Source organism: Camelus ferus, chromosome 12, assembly GCF_009834535.1.
Source record: "Camelus ferus isolate YT-003-E chromosome 12, BCGSAC_Cfer_1.0, whole genome shotgun sequence".
Classification (NCBI taxonomy): Eukaryota; Metazoa; Chordata; class Mammalia; order Artiodactyla; family Camelidae; genus Camelus; species Camelus ferus.
In genome coordinates this window covers 6778275-6798914 of record NC_045707.1, presented here as the reverse complement: position 1 = coordinate 6798914, position 20640 = coordinate 6778275, and the positions used below count along the sequence as shown (strand labels likewise).

Here is a 20640-nt window from a genome sequence, read left to right as displayed (position 1 = left end):
TGTGTCACATTATTTGCGTTTCCAAAAAATTAGCAGTTTATTCTGTGTTGGTATTTGAAATATGACCTTGTGTTTGGTGTGGGCTTTTAAAAACCTTATAGCTACTTAAATTGTAAGCAGTTACCACACTCACTTATATTTAGCTTTGTGTTACAACTTATGAGGAAAAAGTTATAAAACTCTTACAGAGGTTTAAGAGTTTGTGTATATGTGTGGGAGAAAAGGTTGTCACAGTGGTAAGGAGATATAGGTTTTAGGTTCTATAGCCTTTTAATTGTATACTCTTTTCTAACTTTCATAATATTGAATGTAAAACAAGAAACCAGAGTTGGATTTTTGGTGAGTTCAACCTTGTTTTATAGAGAGGAAAGGATGCTAACATTTGTTTAAAAAAAAAACCCAGTATGCTAGGTTCTGTCCAAGGTATTTTAACTTACAAAATCCGCTCAGCAGACCTGAGAGGTATGTATATATATCACCTCCTCTTTCCCTGAGAGATCATAGAACTAAACAAGGGTCAGGGTTTGATTGTGACTGTCCTCCCCTTGGCTCCAAAGCCTTTTCTAGATCTGTCATAACTCACTGCCTGCTCAAGACACAAATCAACTAGTGGTAGATTGGCCTTGGAAATCTAAATTTTCTGCTATCCCCCCCCCCCCCCCCGTTTTTAAGTTATAATGAACTTGAAATCTGGACTCAGGCAAAATACTGGAAATCATGGTTCTTGTGACTGTGCCATGTGGCTTAGTGTCCCCTGGAGTTTTCTGAAACTTTACTTTCCCCATTCCTGGCCAGTTTTGCCAGTGCACTTGAGATTTAATCTAAAAAATTTCTTTCGTACTCAATTCTCCCATTGTGTCTTAAGCTGTAAACTTGTTGTATCAACTCAAAAGAGTGATAGAATATGTAAGGGAATGTCTGTCTTCTCTCTGTCTTACTGGTTTACAGTGCACAGGAATCTGGTATCTGCTCAATTTGACCGGATGCGACTCAAAAGATGCATTTACAAAAGACAGCCCTTTCCCCAATATACCTTAAGCTCTCTTCCTCCTGGGGGTTTATGTTCAAGGCACCTTAGTGTTCATTAGATTTGTCTGGGGTTTCAGACTCTGCTACCTTTATTTACTTTTTTGTGGAGGTAAAAGTAACAAAGTAAAGCAATACAATAAAACCCTGTTTATATTGGAGCAAAACTGTACATTAAAGTTATACATTTGAAATACAATGAAATCAAGGCTTTCGTAGAGCATAATTTGGTCATACTGCACTGAGACTGAGTAGTTTTTATTATTAGACTTGGAAGTCCTCATAATACCTATGGTACATGCAGTATGGGTGGAAAGGTTCTCATGGTGACAAACACAATCAGTACTTTCTGCATTAGAGCTATGTTTGCTTGTAGGTAATGTGCACAACCCAGCAGGAAGATGAACTATAAAGTGACTTATTGGTATATCTGTGGCTTGTTATCTGATGCTTCATTGTGGGGAAGTTAAGAAAGAGAAAACATTAGCCACAGGAGAAAATATCCTTATTGCAATATGCAGTATATGTAAGCTGTTCTGTAGGAGAGAGTGGAAGTTCATTGGAACATTTGATTATCAGCCTGATTGGAAGATGGTTTCCATGCTTGAATAGCGCATCCCTAAATGTGGATTAAAGTGCTCTGTGTATGTGTTCTAATTTTTATTAACAAGCATTTGTAGGCATTGTTCTAAACATGGGAGATGCAGTGGTGGGCAAGATAGAGAAGGAGCTGCTCTGGAGACGGACTGTAGACAGTAAGTAAGTAAGAATGTCAGGTGGTGATGCTGGCTACGAAGCAAATAAAAGACAATATGATGGTGACTCAGGGGAGCTCCTCCAAAGTGGTCATTAAGATGATCCCTCTGCTGAAGCCTTTTCTGCTGGCAGGGCAGTCATACTTGATCTGTGGGAAGGATGCGCTAAGCAAAGTAAATAATTTGTTTTAGCCCTGAACATCTTGAGAAGTTAATCCAAAGAGTAGAATTGGGTTGGTTGACGTCTTCCCTCTGTTTTTATCAGTGCTTTGTGAACGGGGACCTGGCTCAAAAGAACTTAAGAGGGATCATTCATGGTACCTTGTAAAGGGTAAGAAAGGGGAATGTGTCTGCTTTTTAAAATCATTCTGGTAAAAAAAAAAAAAATAGAGATGTGGTATAATATTGGCGAGTGCATATTTCTTTGTTTGGGAGTTGGATTGGAGTATACTAAATCACCATACTTTGTTGAAGTATCAAATAAAGCCAGGAAAAATTAGTGACGTCTGTATGCAGGACACTCTGCTAAATGTTGCTTCAAATGGAGGACTCCAAGTGACCTAGTGGAATTGGGGCCAGGGTTGTTGAGGGAAGCAAGGGTAGCTGAGAGTGAGTGCTCTGGCAGGAGAGGAAATAGCACAGGTCAGACAGGCTTTGTTATCCGTGGCCAGGAGGGTTTTCCACTCTGCTTTTCCCAGCCAGCTGGTGGCATCCAGCATACCTTCACCCACCCTTTCTGTGCTTTCTGTGGTAAAATTTTATAGAGAGCTGAAAGAAACGTAAGAAATTGTCTAGTCTAGCACTTTGTCTTTACAACTCAGGAAAGATGCCAGGAAGGTGGTGACTTGCCCAAAGTTATGCATCTTTTCACTGACAGAGTCAAGGCTAGGGCCCCGTTCTCTGCCAGCTAGTGTTCTTTCAACCATAGCCCATGTCCCAATCCCATGTGGGATTGATAGTTAACAGTTGCTTCTGAGTAGAAAAAGAAAGGAAGGAAACCTCTGGGTGTTGATGTACTTACTGAGGGAAAAGCTTGCGTACTTCCAACCTTAAGTCAGGGAGAAGACAGCACATCAATCTTGAAAGCAGACTAAGTACAAAGAAGATTGTATTACTGTTACTTTTTTCACAAAGATATGTAGTGTTGGTTTCTTTGGCCCCATTGAGACATACTCGCACCCTAATTATGTCTTGGTCCAGAATGGTTGACATGGAGAAGCTCTTTGCTGCATTCAGTATTAGTTGTGAAGTTCAAATTAGGCCCTTTAGATATAGGGAGATATTTCTGGTTCTTATGGAAATTGAGTCCTGGAATTCAAAAGAGGTAAAGCCCTAGCAGTCCTCAGTTTTTCCACCTCTAGACCTGCTTCAGGGAGGATTTCACTTCCACATTTTGAAGCACCCTAAGTTGAAGCATTACTTTGGGAGCCTGGAGATTATTGTTCCTGACAAGAGTAGGGTTTCTTGGGGAGGGCTACTTCCTTGGACATAACCCTGACTTAGTTCTCTGGTGGGCCAGTTAACCTGGGAGCAGATTTTGTATCCTTTTTGCAGTTATGTGAAAAGACACTCTAAGTCCACGTGATGAGCAGTTTGTGGAAGGCAGCAGGGCACGTGAAGGAGGACGTGTGGCCTCGGTTTGGCTCCATCACTTACTAGCAGTGAGTGACCTTGAGCATTTTGCCTGAGCCACAGTTTCCTCATCTGTAAAAAGGAGATATATCTTCCTCAGGGCCCGTGGGAAAAGGAATTAAAATGGGAAAAGTGTATAGTGGAGTGCACCACCTATAAGTAACCCTCAGTGAATAGCAGTTGTCCATTAAACAAACATTCCACATTGTGCTGTGTCCCAAGACACTGGACTAGAGCAGGGCTGGTTGATTTTACATCCTCAGATATCTGCTCAGTAGAGAAAGATAGTTAAACAGGGCTATCAGAAATGCTCTGATGGAGGAGTACATGTGTATCAAGATGTATAATCCTGACTTGAGAGATCCCAGGAGGCTTCTCAAAGGGGGACCATTTGCTTCTCATCCAGGTGCCTGTCTTGTCTCTTAGCTATCTTTTCTTGCCTCTGTGGCTCATCCCTCTCCTTCTTCTGCTTGACCATAGACATTCTCTGGACCCTCTTTATTTCACTGCACTCTCCCTGAGTGCTCTCAGATATCCCTAGGCTTTTGTGATTGTTCATAGGCTGATGACCTCCACATTGATACCTTCAGGCAGACCTCTGCTAGCTCCACCATCATCGCCTACCTGGAATACTGTGATTGCCTCTTAGGATGACCCCCCCCCCCAATTTCTACCCATCTGCCTCTATTCCACTTTGCCCAGAGCAGCCAAGAGTCATCTGTCTTTCCTCCACTTAAAATTGTTAAGTGGTTTCTCACAGCACTTAGAAGAAAATCCAAACTCCTTCCCATTTCTCACAAGGTTCTGAGTGCCCTGGTCCCCTGCCCACCTCTCTGACTGGCTCTCTACTGCTTTTGCTTGCTGTCTTCAGCCGCATTCACTTTCTCTGACCCCTGAAGGCAGCAGGCTCTTTCCTACCTCAGGGACTTCTTTATAGGCTACTTCCTTTGCCCAGAACACTGTGGCCAACCTAGCCTTTTCTCATCCCTCAGAATATTTGTTGAATGAATAAACCGACAGTAAAGGGGATGGGATTAAGGAGGAAAAGTGTCCTTGGAGTGCATCTACAAAGGTCTGAAAAAGAAAATATAGAAAGAAACATTTGAAGTGCTGAAAAAATGAGTTTGGTTGTGGTATAGGTACAGTTACTCAAGCAAAACACCTAGGAGTCAGGCAGCCAGAGCTCAGATATACTGCTGATGAGAGTATAAAATGATGTGAACACTTTGGAAAACTCAAAGTTTTGTGAAAAGTTGAATATATGTCTGCCCTGTGACCCAGCAGTTCCATTTCTAGCTATTTATCCAAGAGAAATAAAAGTATATGTCCACAAGTAAGCCTTGAACAAGAATGTTTGTAGGAGCTTCATTCATGATAGCCAAAAACTGGAAACAGTCCAGATGTCCACCAGCAGGAGAATGGGTAAACAAACTGGTACATTCATACAGTGGAAGACCACTCAGCAATGAAGAGGAACAGACTGCTGGCAGATGTAATAAGGATAAATTCCACACATGTTAATGCTGAATGAAAAGCCAGACCCAAAACAGTACATAATGGATTATCCCATTCATAAGACATTCTAGAATAAGCAAAAGTAGTCTATGATACCGAAAATCAGATCAGTGGTTACTTCTTGGGTGGAAGGAGGTTCACTGGGAAGGGGACATGAGAGAACTTTCTAGAGTGATGGAAATATTCTGAATCTTGATAGACATTCACCAAATCTGATTGAATCATTTGCTATATGTAAATTATACCTAAAAACAACCTAGGAATTGCCCTAGATTTCTCCATGCCTGCCCCCCACCCCGGCCAACATTTAATCTCCCAACAAGTTCTGTTCATTTGATATCCAAAATAAATCCTGAATTTGTTCCCTCCCATCTCAAGCAACGTCCCCTCTTATCTGGACTACTGTATTATTAGCCTCCTGACTGGTTTTCGAACCCCCAATTTTTTTTTCCCTTCCCAGATCATTTTTTCCGCTTGTCAGCTAAAGTGATCTTTAAAAATTCAAATTGGATTACATCAGTTATTTTCCTACAGCCCTCCAGGAGCTTTCCATTGCTTTCAGGTGGCCAGAAGGGTCTGTCTGACCGCCACCTCCTCCTGAGCCCATTTGACTGGCCTCCTCCTTGCTCCCTAAGGTCCAGCCTCTTTAACCTTCCCTCAAGCTCATTTCTGCCTTAGGACCTTGACACCTGGCTCCTCCCTTGGCCTGGAGCACTCTGCCCCCCAAATCTGTGTGAGACTAGTTTCTGTTTGTCATTCAGGTTCAGTTTAAATATTTCCTTCTCTGTAAGGTTTTCTCTAGCCCTTACTGTCTAAAGTAGTGTTCCATCACATCACCCTGCTTTTATTCCTAACTTTTATCACCATTTGAAATTAGCTCATCCTTTTATTTATTTGTTTGCCTATCTCCTCCCTCTCGGATTAAGCTTGGCTTGTTCCCTGCTATCCACTCAACGTCTGCAGCAGTGTTTGGCACATAATGTATTGGCCATATGTATTGACTAAGTGAAGGTATTAAGGCTGGTGGTGATGGGATGAGAACAAGTCTACTAGGAGGTGGATTTGTGAGGGAGGAGGAGGAGGAGCCAAGGAGAGTCAAGACTTCTATCTAGCTTGGAAACTGGGTGGTGGGGTACCACTCATTGAAATAGAGAACAGTGGAGAATGAGAAGATTGGGATGGGGTATAAAGTGATGAATTTAATTGTGGACTTAAGTTTGAGATGCTTGTAAGGAAGGCATCGAGAGTTTGAGGCACAGAACTGACATTTAGAAGAAGGGAACTGAGCTGTAGACTAAGACTTAGAGGTTAGCATGTATATGTTCCAGCCTGGGTGTAGATGAGATTGCTCTCAGGGTAAACACGGAATGCCAATATGTGGAGAAGTGGTTCCTTCCCTTTTTCCTGCCCTAGTGATGGCTGTCTCCCACAGTAACAGAAACTTAACAGAACCCAGCCCCTAGAAGGTTTTGCAGTTCTGGACACTCCCCAGCCCCCAACCCCCATGTTCCAGTTATGTTATTGTTGCTAATAATAACAAGCACTCAGAGGGTCAGCATGAAAACTGTGAGGAGTGTGAACATTTAAGGGAGCTGGGGAGCATTTAAAGAGCAGTGAGGATGCAATCAGACAGGTTAGGAGGAAAACCCAGAGAGCATGGCATGAGGGAGGAAAGTGTTTCCAGTTAGAGGCGGTAGCAGAGATTGCAGAAGTGTCAGTTGGGTAGGGAGGGGCTGACTAAAGCAACGGTTGTATATTGGTGAGAAGGTGAGGTGAAGAAGTAGAGACAAGTAAGTTTGGAGTCAAACTTTCCTCAAGTTTGGCTGTTAAAGGAAAGGAAAATAGCTCTAGGGGTCAAGCGAAGACATTTTAAAAAAATATGAGAACCTTGAGCATGTGTAAATTGAGGTGGGAAGGAGCTAGCACAGGGCAGTGTTGAAAATGCAGGAGAGAATGTTGGATTGAGGACCTTCCTGGGGAACTTGGGGCCCAAACTGATCCCAGGCAATTGGCTTTGTTTTGTTTTGTGTTTTGTGTGTGTGTGTATTTATTGAAGTATAGTCAATTTACAACGTTGTGTCAATTTCTGGTGTACAGCATGATGCTTCAATCATACATGAACATACATTCATTTTCATATTCTTTTTCACCATAAGTTACTACAAGATATTGAATATAGTTCCCTGTTCTATACAGTATGAACTTGTTTTTTATCTGTTTTATATATATTAGTTGGTATCTGCAAATCTCGAACTCCCAATTTGTCCCTTCTCATCCCTTTCCCCTCAGGCAATTGGCTTTGGATAATGAGACTATCCCCTCCCTGGGGAAAGCAAGGTGTATGGGCAGGAAACAGATGGGCATGGGGGCAGGAAGGTAAGGAGTGCTTTTCTGTGTATTCTGTGAAGATCCTCTGCTGAGGGACAAGAGCAGGGTAGAGAGCTGGAAACTGGAAGAACACAGGAAAGACTTGAAGAAACTGCTGTGGCAAGCAGATAGAGCCGGCTAAGTAAACAAGAATTGCAGGGGGAAAGTGTAAAGTAGTTTAGATGAGCTTTCTGTCTCCTGGGATTTTAGAGAAACTGGTCAGACCTTTACAGTTGTTTGTCTAGTTTTGGATTCCAGTGGTTTGGACTCAGCTTTTCCTGTCTTGTGTCTGGTAACTCCCTTCGTTCCCCATATGTTTCTGCCATTCCCATTCATAAGACCAATGACTTGTAAATTATTCCAGAGCTCTCATGCTTTATTTAACCAGTACTTAACATAGCACTCCCTGTGTTAGGTGGCAGTGTTCTGAGTGTTATATCAAAACAGCACAGTTAAGGTGGGAGACACACTTAATCACTTTGGAGCTGGGCTACCCCAGGAGGGCCTGGCTGGAGCAGAAGTGAGCATCCTCTTCCTTCCAGCTTCACAACCAGAGCAACTCTTGTTATCTGTCTCTCGTCGTAGGTATCTGTGTAAGATTTTTGCTGGAAAAACTGCAAAAATATTTTCGAATATGACTGTACTGGGCTCTAAGGTCCTTGCAGTCAGGGCTGTGTTTTGCTTTATTTTACATCCCTGGCAGCTGGCACGCTGCCTGTCGGTGTGTTGCTAGTGCATTTTGGTGTGTTGTTAGTGAATGCACCGTTTTGCCTCTGAGCCTCTGCTGGAATGCCCTATCTTTCTCCTCTGTCTTTATCCATATATTACAGTGATGTATGTCATATTGTTACAGTTAATATGAAATGTGTCTATTTCACCACAAGATTGTATTCTTAGGTGGTAACATGCCTAGTTAATCTTTTATTTCTTTATGTCTCCTTTACATAGTAGGTATTAAAGTAATAGTAAATTTGGATTCATTGTAGAAAACTTGGAAAGTGTCTCTAAGAGTAACTAAAATAGTTGAAGAATGGGGGGAAAATTCAGCAAAAATATTAGCCAAAGAAGTGAGTAAATTTAGCCTGATAAAATATTCTAAGCAATGAATTAATGAGGATCTTAGGGCATGTTGAAGAGTGATGGCTTACTGTTCCTCAACTCTGACGAGAAAAGCAATAGCAGATGAAGTCAGAGGGAGTGTCAGTGGCTTAGGTGGACAAACCAAAGAATTCTGCCCTGTGGGGAACTCTGGGAATTTCTCCTGGAGAGTTTTAGACAGTAGCATACACTCATTTGTGTGCAGTAATTCCTACTTGATGGCAGAGGCATGGCGAACATGCCCTCAAGATTCTAGCCAAGTGGCATCTACAACCTCAACATACACAGTGTAAATGAACCTAAACAGATTTATAGGTACCTGTACATTAGTGAACAGACATAAATAAAAAGTACACATTGCATTTGAATTTAGTGCTACTGTTTTGTTTTGTTTTGTTTTTACCTAGTGGATATGTGAGTTTAAACATAACAGGAGTAGAATTTTCGTCTCCTTTTAGTTAAGTCTTTGTGGAAGCAGATTCAAGTTCTAACATACTGAATAAGAGAAATTTGAGTTGGAGTGAAGGACATTGCAGCCTGTCACTTGTTAAATGCCTCTTTTTAAGAAAAACTGAAATTTTGCTACATTGGCTGGAAATTGGCTATCCCTAAAGAGACACAGGCCAAATGAAGAAGCCTGTAGGGGTGAAACACCAGAGAAAATACAAGAAAAAGAGAATTTATATTTCAATTCGGCCAAGATGCTAAGTCTATATACCATGCAAAGCACAAGAAATGCAAAAGCAAGTAGAACAACTTCCCTTTCCCTGCAGTTCAGCGGCTGTGGGAGTCAAACATGGAAAATTAACATTCATATCTGTATAGGATCTACAAGAGTATAATAGTGGTGTGGCCAGAGTCCTGGGAGAGAACTAGGGAAGAGACTTTACCCCTGATTAAGAACTGGGAGGATATCAGAGAAGGCTGAGAGGAGGGGGCATGTGGGCAGGACCTGGAAGGATGGATAGGAGAGAGCATAACAAGGAAAGGTCCTTCAAGATCGAAGGCTTGGAAGGCTGTGGCGGATTACATAGCTAACTGCAGGCTCCCAGGGAGCCTGGAGGTTACAGGAAAGGGACGGTCAGAAGAAAGTGTGGGCCAAGAGTAAGGCAGGAATAGCTTGATAATGGGCCTTGAATTTGGGCCAGGGCATCAGCAAGTAGGTGATATGAGTTCCTAAGGAGGAGAGGCTAGTGTTTTCTCTCTGCTTTAGTTCATTCTAAATTCGATCATTTAGGAATAGGAAAATGGGAAATTGTCTTTCTATAAATGAATAAAGGCTTGGTTCCATAAGCCAATATATTGTTTCTCCTGTTGACCTGATTCAGCTTATTACCACTTTATTAAGATACATACTTTGTAATATTTTATTTTCCTTTAGAAATAAGATTTGACGCTACTAAATTAAAAATTCAAAAAAATGCCACTATAACAGTTTTTTTGTTCTACAGTTAAAATGGTCATATGAAAGTAGTTACTTTTGTTGAAATACTTAAACACGGAAATAATTATATATGTTAAGGAAAAAATGTCAAGAATGTTAGCATAGTGTTTTACTTGAAACAAGTTTTAGGTAGAACTTTTTATTTCCTTGAAATGTATCCTTTTATTGTAAAATTAGTGTGTGCTGATGGTATAAAATTCAGACAGCATATAGGAATGTAATCTTACTCTCTAGAGACAACTGTTGTTTACAATTTAGTGCATATTTTGTATTTTTTTTAAAAAGGCTTTATTTTTTTAGAGCAGTTTTAGATTCGCAGCAAAACTGAGAGGAAGGTACAGAGATTTCCCATTTACCCTCTGCCCCCTCACATGCACAGCCTCCCCGCTATCAACGTCTCCTACCAAAGTAATACATTTGTTACAGTTGATGAACCTAAACTGACACATCATTGTTACCGAAAGTCCATAGTTTACAGTGTATTCTTAGTGTTGTGTATTCTGTGGTTTTGGTGAAATTTATGAGACACGTATTTATCATTACAGTATCATACAGAGTAGTTTTGTTGCCCTAACAGTCCTCTGTGCTCCACTTACTCATCTCTCCCTCCCCCCAACCCCTGATCTTTTTCCTGTCTCCATAGTTTTGACTTTCAGAATATGATATAATTGGAATCATAGAGTATGTAGCTGTTTCAGATTGGCTTTTTCCACTTAGTAATATGCATTTAAGTTTCTTCCATGTCTTTTCATGGCTTGATAGCTCATTTCTTTTTAGCACTGAATAATAGAACTGTATTTTTATGTGTAGATGAAGGTGGTTCTTAATACTATTTTAGAAAATATTCCCAGGTTTCTGCTTGCAGGTAGTTCATCTCCCAAAGACTTCTTAAGTATATGTTTCAGACAGTTGATGCTAAATTATTATCTAGTTTTTAGATACAGCAGCACACAAAGTTTTTTCTTTGTATGTATACTACTGATCTAATGACTAACATTTATACATCCTTTACCAAGTGCCAGGCACAGTACACAGTACTTATTCATTATTTTAATTCTGGCAAAAACATAGCTGGAACTTAGCTATGTGTGGCTCCAAAACCTTTTTCTCCCTTTTAATATGAAATCTGTACCTCGTAAAAATGCATACTGCATTTCTGCTTCCTTCCCCACCCACCTGAGCTCAGAAGCCCCCACATGCACACGGGTTCTCTCTTCCCCACCCTTGAAGAGGTCTCTTGTCTTGATTGGACAAGCGTGGCCTGAACTGCTGTCAGAGACTCTTGAATAGCATCTCCTTCTCCCGGGGCCCCGGTCCAGTCTCTTCCTAACTACTGCCAGAAGATCTAAAATACCTCCCTTGTCATAGTGCTCTCAATTGTGCTCTGAAGTAGATGTGGACGCCTTGCCTCGTTATTCAGGGTTCCACAGTAGGACCATTTCCTGCCTTTCCAGCCCCATCGTTCAGTTTCCTGACAGATATTCTCTGGCAGCTTCTGCGTCCCCATTTCCGTGCACGTGTCTGTACCCTCTTTTCCCGTTCTCCATCATCTATTGGGATTGCTGTCTTAAAAGGCCTTTCTCAAATGAAACCTAACATTCCCTTAACTGGGGTTTTCTCTCATGGCGTTTCGTAATCTTCTTACGCACATTTTAATCCTTACTTTTTTATTATACCTTTCTAACAGAGTTCTTGCCTTCCTTTCCCAGTCCTCTTTGAGGGCAAGGATTGTGGTGTCAACACTCCTTATATTTTCTGCAGTGCATTGAATATGTGAGCAGACTGAATAGTTTTTGAAGTAGAGAAGAACAAAAGTAGACAAAGGACAGAATTAATGGTATAATTGTCCTCTGGTATCTGCAGGGGATTGGTTGTAGGAGACACCACCCACCCACCCCACCTTGGATACCAAAATTCATGGATGCTCAGGACCCTTACATAAAATGGCATAATTTTTGCATATAACCTATGCACATCACCCTATATAGTTTAAATCATCTCAGGATTACTTATAACACCTAATACAGTGTAAATGCTATGTAATAGTTGCCAGAATATGGCAAATTCAAGTTTTGCTCTTTGGAACTTTCTGGAATCATTTTCCCCCTAAATATTTTCAGCCTGCGGTTGGTTGAGTCCGCAGATGTAGAACCTGTAGATACGTAGGGTATTTATGTTGGGCACAAGGAAGATTTGTCTTTATTGAAGTATTGTTTTGGTGGGGAACAAAACATTCTCTTTTGAAAGAGAAGCCAGGATGGAGGTAGGTAAAGAATGAAGTGTAGGGTCCAGGACGCGGGAATAGAGGGCAGGAAGCCAGGTGGGGAAATGACCAGGTGAGGGGCAGCAGTTGTCCTTCAGGGTCCTGGGATGAGTCGTGGTACTTGTCCTCATGGTGTGCAGTGGTGTAGTGAGGGAAACAAACAGGTAGATCAACGATTATACATTATGAAAATTAGGCCATAGAGAAGGAAAAGTGCTAGAAAACATTTGATTCTAGAAAAGGGACAGCAGTTAAGAGTCAGTGATCTTAGCAAGATTAAAGTCCTGAACAAGTGGGCAGGAAGGTTGGCATCATGCAGCAGGAGGCAGTTGTAGGGTCAAGACATCCATTGTCCTGTCCCCCTTAAGTGAGCATTGCTGAAGGTATCCCATATATTTTAGGACAGAGATTGTGAAAGGCTAGCCTTCAGCATTTGAGCTCAGATCTTAAGGGAGAAGTAGGTCGGTATTAAAAGAAACAATGGTGAATTTAGTGTTTGAAACCCATATAGCAGCTTGTTTTTCAGTACTTCATGTGTTTGCAGGCCTGGAGATTGGAAGTCATGGGAATGAGCCAGGATTGAGGGAGATAACAGGTGAGGAGATCACATAATGAGATTCCTCTCTCTTGGTGTCCTAGGTTCTTTAAGATTAAGGTGCCTCCTTTGGGTCTGGTTTCATTTCCTTTTTTAAATTGATGTGAACGACTCACAATATAAAATTAACCATTTTTAATATAATACATTGTTATTAACTGTACTAACCTTGCTTTACATTAAATCTCCAGAACTTACCTTACAACTAAAAGTTTATACCCTTTAACCAAAATTAACCATTTTTAAGTGAACAATTCGACAATTCAGTGGTATTTAGTACATTCCCAACATTATACACCTATAACTTCTGTCTAGTTCCAAAACCCCCTTTCATCACCTCCAAAAGAAACTCCATATCCCTTAAGCAGTTGGTTCCCTTTCCCCCCTCGCCCCCAGCCCATAGTGACTACCAGACTGCTTTCTGTCTATGGATTTACCTATTTTGGTTATTTCATATGCATGAAATTATACAATATGTGACCTTCTGTGCCTGGCTTTTTTGCTTAGCATGTTCGTGAGGTTCATCCACATTGTAGCATGTATCAGTACTTCATCCCTTTTTGTGTCTGAATAATACTCCATTGTATGTGTATGCCACATTTTGTTTATCCATTGATTTGTTGATGGACACTTGGGTTGTTCCCATCTTTTGGCATTTTGATAGCGCTGCAAGGAATAGTGGCATACAAGTATCTGTTTTGTATCTCTGTTTTCAATTCTTTTGGGTATATACATGGAGTAGAATTGCTGGGTCATATAGTAACTCTATATAATCTTTTGAGGAACTGCTGGACTGTTTTCCAGAAGTGGCTGCCCCATTTCACATTCCCACCAGCATTGTATGAGAGTTCCAATTTCTCTACATCCTATCCAACACTTGTAATTTTCTCTTTTTTGATTATGGCCATCCAAGTGGGTGCAAGGTAGTATCTTATTGTTTTTTTGTTGTTGTTTGGTGGGGGAGAAATTAGGTTTGTTTGTTTGTTTATAAATGGAGGTACTGGGGATTGAACCCCGGACTTCATGCATGCTAAGCATGCACTCTACCACTCTGCCACTGAGCTGTACCCTCCCTGCCCCCTCCCCCCAATTTGTGGTTTTGATTTGCATTTCCCTAATGTTGAACATCTTTTCATGTGCTTATTTGCCATTTGTGTATCTTTGGAGAAATGTGTACTCACATACTTTGCTTGTTTTTTAATTGGGTTGTTGTCTCTTTACGGTTGAGTTGTATGAGTTCTATACTCTAGATACTAGACTTAGCAGGGATCAGATGTGTGATTTATGTTGGAATTTGGGGTTCTTTTTTGCTAGTATCATTTGAACAAGTTAGTTTAGACATTAGTTTAGATATGAATAAGCTAGTATACTGGTTTGAACAGTACTGGAATCCCAGAAATAGAAATTTTGAATGATTCTGAAATTTGTTTGATATCTGTGTATTTTTTCCTGATGTCTTTGAAGCCTGTACAGCTCACAAGACCCATGAGACCTGGAGAAACCAAGCTTTGAGCAGTCCCAGCATGGATGAAATATTGTAAGCCACTTTTTCCTAAGACAGAGACATTTACAGTTATGTATTGAATCATGTCTGTGTTTTAGTCGGAAGGTCATATTCCAAACACAGAATCACAGGAGCACTCCCAAGTGATGGATAGCCTATCCTGAAACTTCAGTAGCACTATGCTTCAGAAAGGGTTTGTTTTATTTCATCAACCATTGTTTGGTGTGATCACCTGCTTCTGACTTGGGAGCAGGGTTTATGCATTAATGTTTACCTTTCAGCCAGTTCCTCTCCTACTTGTTTCCATCTGCTGTAGGTGGTCTCTGTTCCCCAGTGGCTGCTGGTTTGCTAAGCCAGCTCCTGGTGGAACTCTCCTTCCTTTGCCTAATTTCAGGAGCCAGCTTCTCCACATTTGCCCAAATAATAGAGGAAAAGATGCTCATTAAAATTATTTATGTCACCATGAATAGAGCTAAGCAAGAATTGTCTTGAAAGTTATCATTAAAATTTTTTTCATTAGGTAAGTTTGGAGTGGGGTGCGAAGAAAAGATTCTTCCTTGAGTTTCTCATGCCAAGGACTTTGAGTTTAGATTGTGAGGTGAGTTAATGAGTACAGTGAAAGGAATGGAAATGTCTAGCGTCTAGGCCTGGACCTTGGTCAACATTGGAGTATCTTTACTGTTACTTTTGAAAGTGCCTTTTAGTTTATTACTTTTAAGTTTAACCCATTTTCCTTTAAAATACTTTTCTCTAGCATTTTTGCCCTTGCCTTTTTCTTTTTCTTCCTTTCTTTTCCTTCTTTTTGCTGCTGTATAGGTAGAGAGAGTATGAGATTATTGATTTTATGTCTCTTCTAAGTGCTTGACTTAGAGCTTTTCACATGGATGGGAGTGTTGTGTCTTTATACTCTCTTTGCCTGATCCCTAGTAGGACCGCAGTGGGTGCTTAATCAGCTGTGGCACTAAACTTACAGAACGGGTCATGTCATTTTTAGAAGACATTCTAGAACAATAAGGATCACGGCTTTTGTATTCCCCAGCCTCTTGAGGCTGCGGCTTGATTTCTCCCATCTGTTTTGGAGGATTCCCAGCAGCTCTCCTCACTGCTCTTTGTCCCCATTCGTTTCTCATTCTGAGACTCCAGTTACATGGATGTGATAGACCTTCTCACTGTTTCCTTTTGACCACGTTCTCCTGTGTTGTTTATCCTTCTCTATTTTTCTGGATAGTTTCTTTTGACCTGTCTTCCATGTAACCAGTTCTCTCTGACTAATCTGTGTTTAATTGAAATCAAGAACTCAATGGATGTGTTTATTGTAATTGAAATATACAGTAAAAACTGAAAAGTTTGGGACCTTTCAAACTTGCTCTGTTGCTTTTTATGGATTCTTGTTCCCTCCTAAATTTTTCCAAGCTTGGCTTTTATTTCCTAAAACAGTAAATATAGTTGTTTTATAATCTCCTTCTCTCAGTTCAATTATCCAGAGTCCCTTTGGGTCTTTGACTGTCTATGATAGTTCTTACTCATGGTGTTTTGTCTATTCATATGTTTGTGTGCTGAATGTAGTATTTGAAACATTATTTATAGAAATAATTAGAGGCCTTGGATGTCTTTCTCCAAGGAGGATTTCCATTTGCTTTTTCCAGGTATGTGTGGTGTGCACTAGCAAACCAGGATTACTTTAATCCAAGTTGAGAATTTGAGATTTTCTGACTATCCAGGTGATTTGAAGCTGAGCCCATAGGAAGGCTGATTTACTTCTAGTTCAGTATTACTCCTAGGATGCAGCCCTTTAGGGCCTCAGTCCCCTGGTTTGATGGTGGTTGTGGGCTTATGGAATATCTCCCTGTGCAGGACCCTGAGGGGCAGACATGCCGGTGGGGACCCTTGGCCACCTCTGGCAGATCAGCAGTTGCCCCTAGGTCTCAGTTTTTTGGGTTTCCATTATTTCCCGGATATTAACTTGATAATTCCTCACTATACTGTTAGCTTTTTGCTACTTTTAAAACGATGTGTATATACATTTTATCCAGTTTTTCCTAAATTATTTAATTCATCATTATGGAATGCAGAAAATGAGACCTTATTTTCATGGACTTGTGTATTTTAACATTCGCCTTGAAACAAGTGACCGTAAGGTGAGACACTACACCGTAGTCTTGGTTACATCTCCTTGCGACACTGAGTACAAATTGGCACAACTGGTCAGGAAAGCCATGCGACGTTGATGGCAGGATTCTTTAAGAATCAGTTTCTAGAGGTGGTCTCCAAAGCCAGTTTCCCAGTTTTTGAACCCCAGCTCTGCCACTTACTAGGAGTGTAGCAAATAACTATTCTGTGCCTCTGTTTTCTTGTCTAAAAAAATGAAAATATGAATAGTACTCACCTGTGTTTGCAGTGATTAAATTACTTGATAACTAAAGCTTTTAGAATATTGCCTGACTCACAGTAATCATTAGATAAATTTTAATTATTAAAAACCATCTAGAAAATTTGGAAATAGCTAATTTTTCAGAAGATGATTATATTGTTTTGGCTTTATTTTCAAAATTTGGAATTTCAGGTGGTGATGCCTTCTCATTTCTAAGCTAATTTCAGAATGACTGAAGTTGGTGTTTGCTAATTCCATGCCAATGGTCAAGGAAGGAAGAGACGCTCCCCTGCACGTCACAGATCAACTGTCTCCAGTTGGGTCTCCAGCAGTCAAGCCGCTGTCCCTCAGTGAGGAGGGTGGGAATTGGGCTTGTGGCTTGTGGCTCTTGCCTATAGAGTAAGAATGTGCTCGTTTGGCATTTTGATTGTGAATTACGAGGATTGATGAGGATTTAACCCTGCTGTGATTTTAATGAATGGACTATATAGATCGCAGGATATGGGAGCTTTCTTAATTAGAGAATGACAGAAATTAAATGTCGCAGAGTGGTTTTCTATCAGTCATTGTAATTGATCATTTTGTCTTTTAGGGTTTGTTTTGTTGTATTTTGTTTGAGCGAGTGATAGCTAACTCTCCGAGTTTTTTTTCCTTGTTACTTGTGTTTTGCCTATTTTGTCATTGGTTCAGACTTTTACCTGAGAAAGTGAGAGATGACAGTAATATTGATAACAATCACTTTAGTTTATATGGTACTTAAAAGTTGATAGATTTATTGTGGAACAGTCCTGTGAGGCAGCAAGGTAGTTAACTCCATTGTTGAAAATGAGGAAAGTGGGACTTCCAGTTTAAGAAACTTGCCCAAGTCACAGAACAAGTGGCAAAACTAGTATTTAAATATAGGTTTCCTGGTTCCAAATATAGTATTTTTTCCAATGCATCACCCAGGAGAATCCATTTGAAAATAGGTTTAATAGGGAAAGCAATTGCACCTTGCAAAAATAAAGTTGTATTTTCACTTATTTTGCTTGCTGAAATAAAATTCTATTTCCAGAAGCTTTTTTAAGCATGTTTTTCTTGGTCTCTTTCTTCAAGACATTTGGTTTGACTCTAGGTAAGGAAGCAACACTTGATGCTCTCGCTGCCCCATAAGGGGAGAGATGGTTGTGGTGATCTGGACCCCAGTCGAGAAGGGTTTTATGGTTATTGCTTTCCAAATCTCTTGGGAAAGACAGCAAACAGTAGTCAGGAGTAGTTTCTTCTGTCTCTCATGCCTATTGTTTGTCTACTTGGCACCCTCCTTGTTATGGTTATGGCTTGTCCCTCCCCTCACCTTTTTTTCCTTTCTGAAATGAGAACCACTTAAAATACGGTCTAGAGCTAAAGCCATTCACGAAGATCTTACACTACTGAAATGATCTGCCTTTTTATTTCTTTAAAATCTTCCAATCCCAAATTTGCTAATTCTTGACGCTCTTCTTAGAGACTTAGAGGTGACTCTTTCTCCTTATTTAGTTTGGAGTTGGAGTTTTGAAGTTTGTAATGTATTTGAAACAATCCTTTGGTCTAATTATAGAAATCTTTGTGGGTTTTTTGTTTCATTTTTTGTTTCTGTGTTTTTAACTGGGAAGCTCAGTAATGTCTAGAAGGATGCTTAACTTAACGGCTCAATTTATAGATGCATTTAACAAGAACTGACGCATTGTTTCCCAGTATTTTGAAGTTGTGAGTTTGAGGCAGTGTTGCAAGTTGTAGAGTGTGTCCACTCTGCTCACCTGATGAGCTCCTGACTCCTGACCTCTTTCATAGGAATTAATCACCCAGACTGTATTCCTCCCATGCCTGTATCCCCAGCCATATGGAGAGGACCCCATAAACTGTAAAAAGGTCCATTGGCTTTTATCTGGAGTGGACTACACCCATAGAGCTCAGTTATGCCTTTTGCTTCATTTGACAGGTTGACCTATGGTGTTGGAATCTCCAATAAAATCAAGCCTTAGTGCTTTGGTTGACTGCATTTCTCATCGCTTTGCCCAAGAAGGCCAAAGACACGTTAAAATCTGCTTGTCCCATCCTGTATTTCCTTTCTAAGATTGCTGGGGCAGTGCTTTTGTTTTACAATGTGTTATTTGTTTGAACTCAACTTCAGCTCATAAATTCAGGTGTGATCAGATGGTGTTAAAAGAGCTTTTTGCATTTTAAACATGTCTGATTCATCGACTCAGGTGTCTCCATGCTTATGTCTATGTAAAGTAACTTTCAATATTTTTACATTTCTTTGTGCTCAACTTAAAAAGTACTTTCTTTTGAAGTTCAGAGCCTTTGGGAAAAGGTAGCTAATTTTCGAAACTCTTTAAGATGCTTTTTAAAAAAACCTTTCAGCTTACAATATTTACATTGGAGTGGGGGCGGAATTAGGTTTATTTACTTATTTTTGATGGAGGTACTGGGGATTGAACCCAGGACCTTGTGCATGCTAGGCATGCACTCTACTACTAAGCTATACCCTCCCCCCAATATTTACATTTTTAAATAGTAAGTTGAGTGGCTTTACTCATCAGAAGTGGTGATCCATTATGTTCAGCTCCTTCGTGGAAGAGGTGCAGATCAACCTGCCTCTCCGTATGGTCCAGTGAGAGGTGAGGCTGAAAGCAGAGAATGAGGGGGAGGGATCATAGAAACTCGTTTTGGGGATTAACTTACTCACAGATGAAAACTTTTGGTTTCCATCTCTTACCTTTGCTTTTGTCAGAAGGAGAATTTATATTGTCAACTTAATTCAGCCAGCATTTGAATGCTTGCTACAGGCATGGCAGTAGGAGAGCCAAAGTCCCAGCTGTTGGGGAAATAGAGGGGTTAATAACTCAGGTTATGTGCTGACCATGGTAAGTGCTCTAGGAGGAGGAGTTAAGGGAAAAACAGAATTTGTACTAGGCTTTAAAGGTGAGGCAAAGCTAACATTATTCAGGCCGAAGAACCAGCTAGAACAATGGAAAGGAAAGGCTGCAGAGATACCTTCAGGAGTGCGTGCTGGGAAATACACAGAACGGGACTAAGGACAGGAGAGGTTAAGGGCACATTTTTATTAGACCTGGGTTTATTATTATTTTTTTAATTGAAATATCATCAATTACAATGTATCGATTTCTGGTGTACAGCCCAATGTCCCAGTGATGCACACACAAAAATATATTCATTTTCAATTTTTTTAGACCTGGGTTTAAATCCCAGCATTTTTTCACTGAGTAGCTGTGTAACCTTGTTAGAGTTACTTAAACTTTCTGAGCCTCAGTCCCTCCATCTGCAGAATGGCTAATAACGACATCCTAGACTTGTTAAGATTAAATGAGACTGTAATGTGTTGCCTGACACATAGTGTGAGCACTCAGTAAAAATAGTTGCAATCATTAAATTTCTTTTCATTTTAAATTTTATTTGTTTTAAAGTTAACGTGTTCATTAAACCAGTTCCTAAAAGGTGACTGTCCCCAAAGACAGCTGTTGTCAGCAGTTTGATGAATGTCTCCTTTTTAATTTCATCTCTGTGCATCTCTGATTTTTTGTATTTGTTTTGATTGCCATTGTTTCAGCTTTAGGGTGTCTGGGAGGCAGGGAAAGGGAGGGCTGTGTGGCATTCCTAGAAGACAGGACTGAGCTATCTGTGTTGTTTAAATGATTAGGAGCCAAGGAAAGTTTTAGAGGTCAGGGAGTGACTTGATCAGATCTGTTTCAGTAATAATGCTGAAACATGAGTTCGGTTGTAGTTTGGTTGTGGTGGGGGGGAAGGGAATATTTGCTTGGATTTAGGATGCCATGCAGGCATCAGACACATTTGTTACATGCTTTCAACTGTGTACTGCCTAGTTGGGGAAATGAGGTGCTCGCATGAAGCAGGGAAGTGAGGACAAGGCAGGGGCCAGGCACCTGATAGAGGTAGATGGACAAGAAATGCTGTATCTCTTTAGGGAAGGCAAGATCACTGAGTGTTTCCTGAAGGCTTCAGTGAGGAGGCCAGATGTGAGTCAGGTCTTGAAGAATGACTCAGATTTGGGAAACATTTTGGACAGCAGC

At 40.5% G+C, this 20640-nt stretch overlaps 1 protein-coding gene across 1 annotated transcript in view; it reads left to right on the top strand.

Moving 5' to 3' along the window:
• TCF20 (transcription factor 20) overlaps window positions 1-20640 on the top strand; it is an 86202-nt gene that overhangs the window by 2675 nt on the left and 62887 nt on the right. The window lies entirely within an intron of this gene.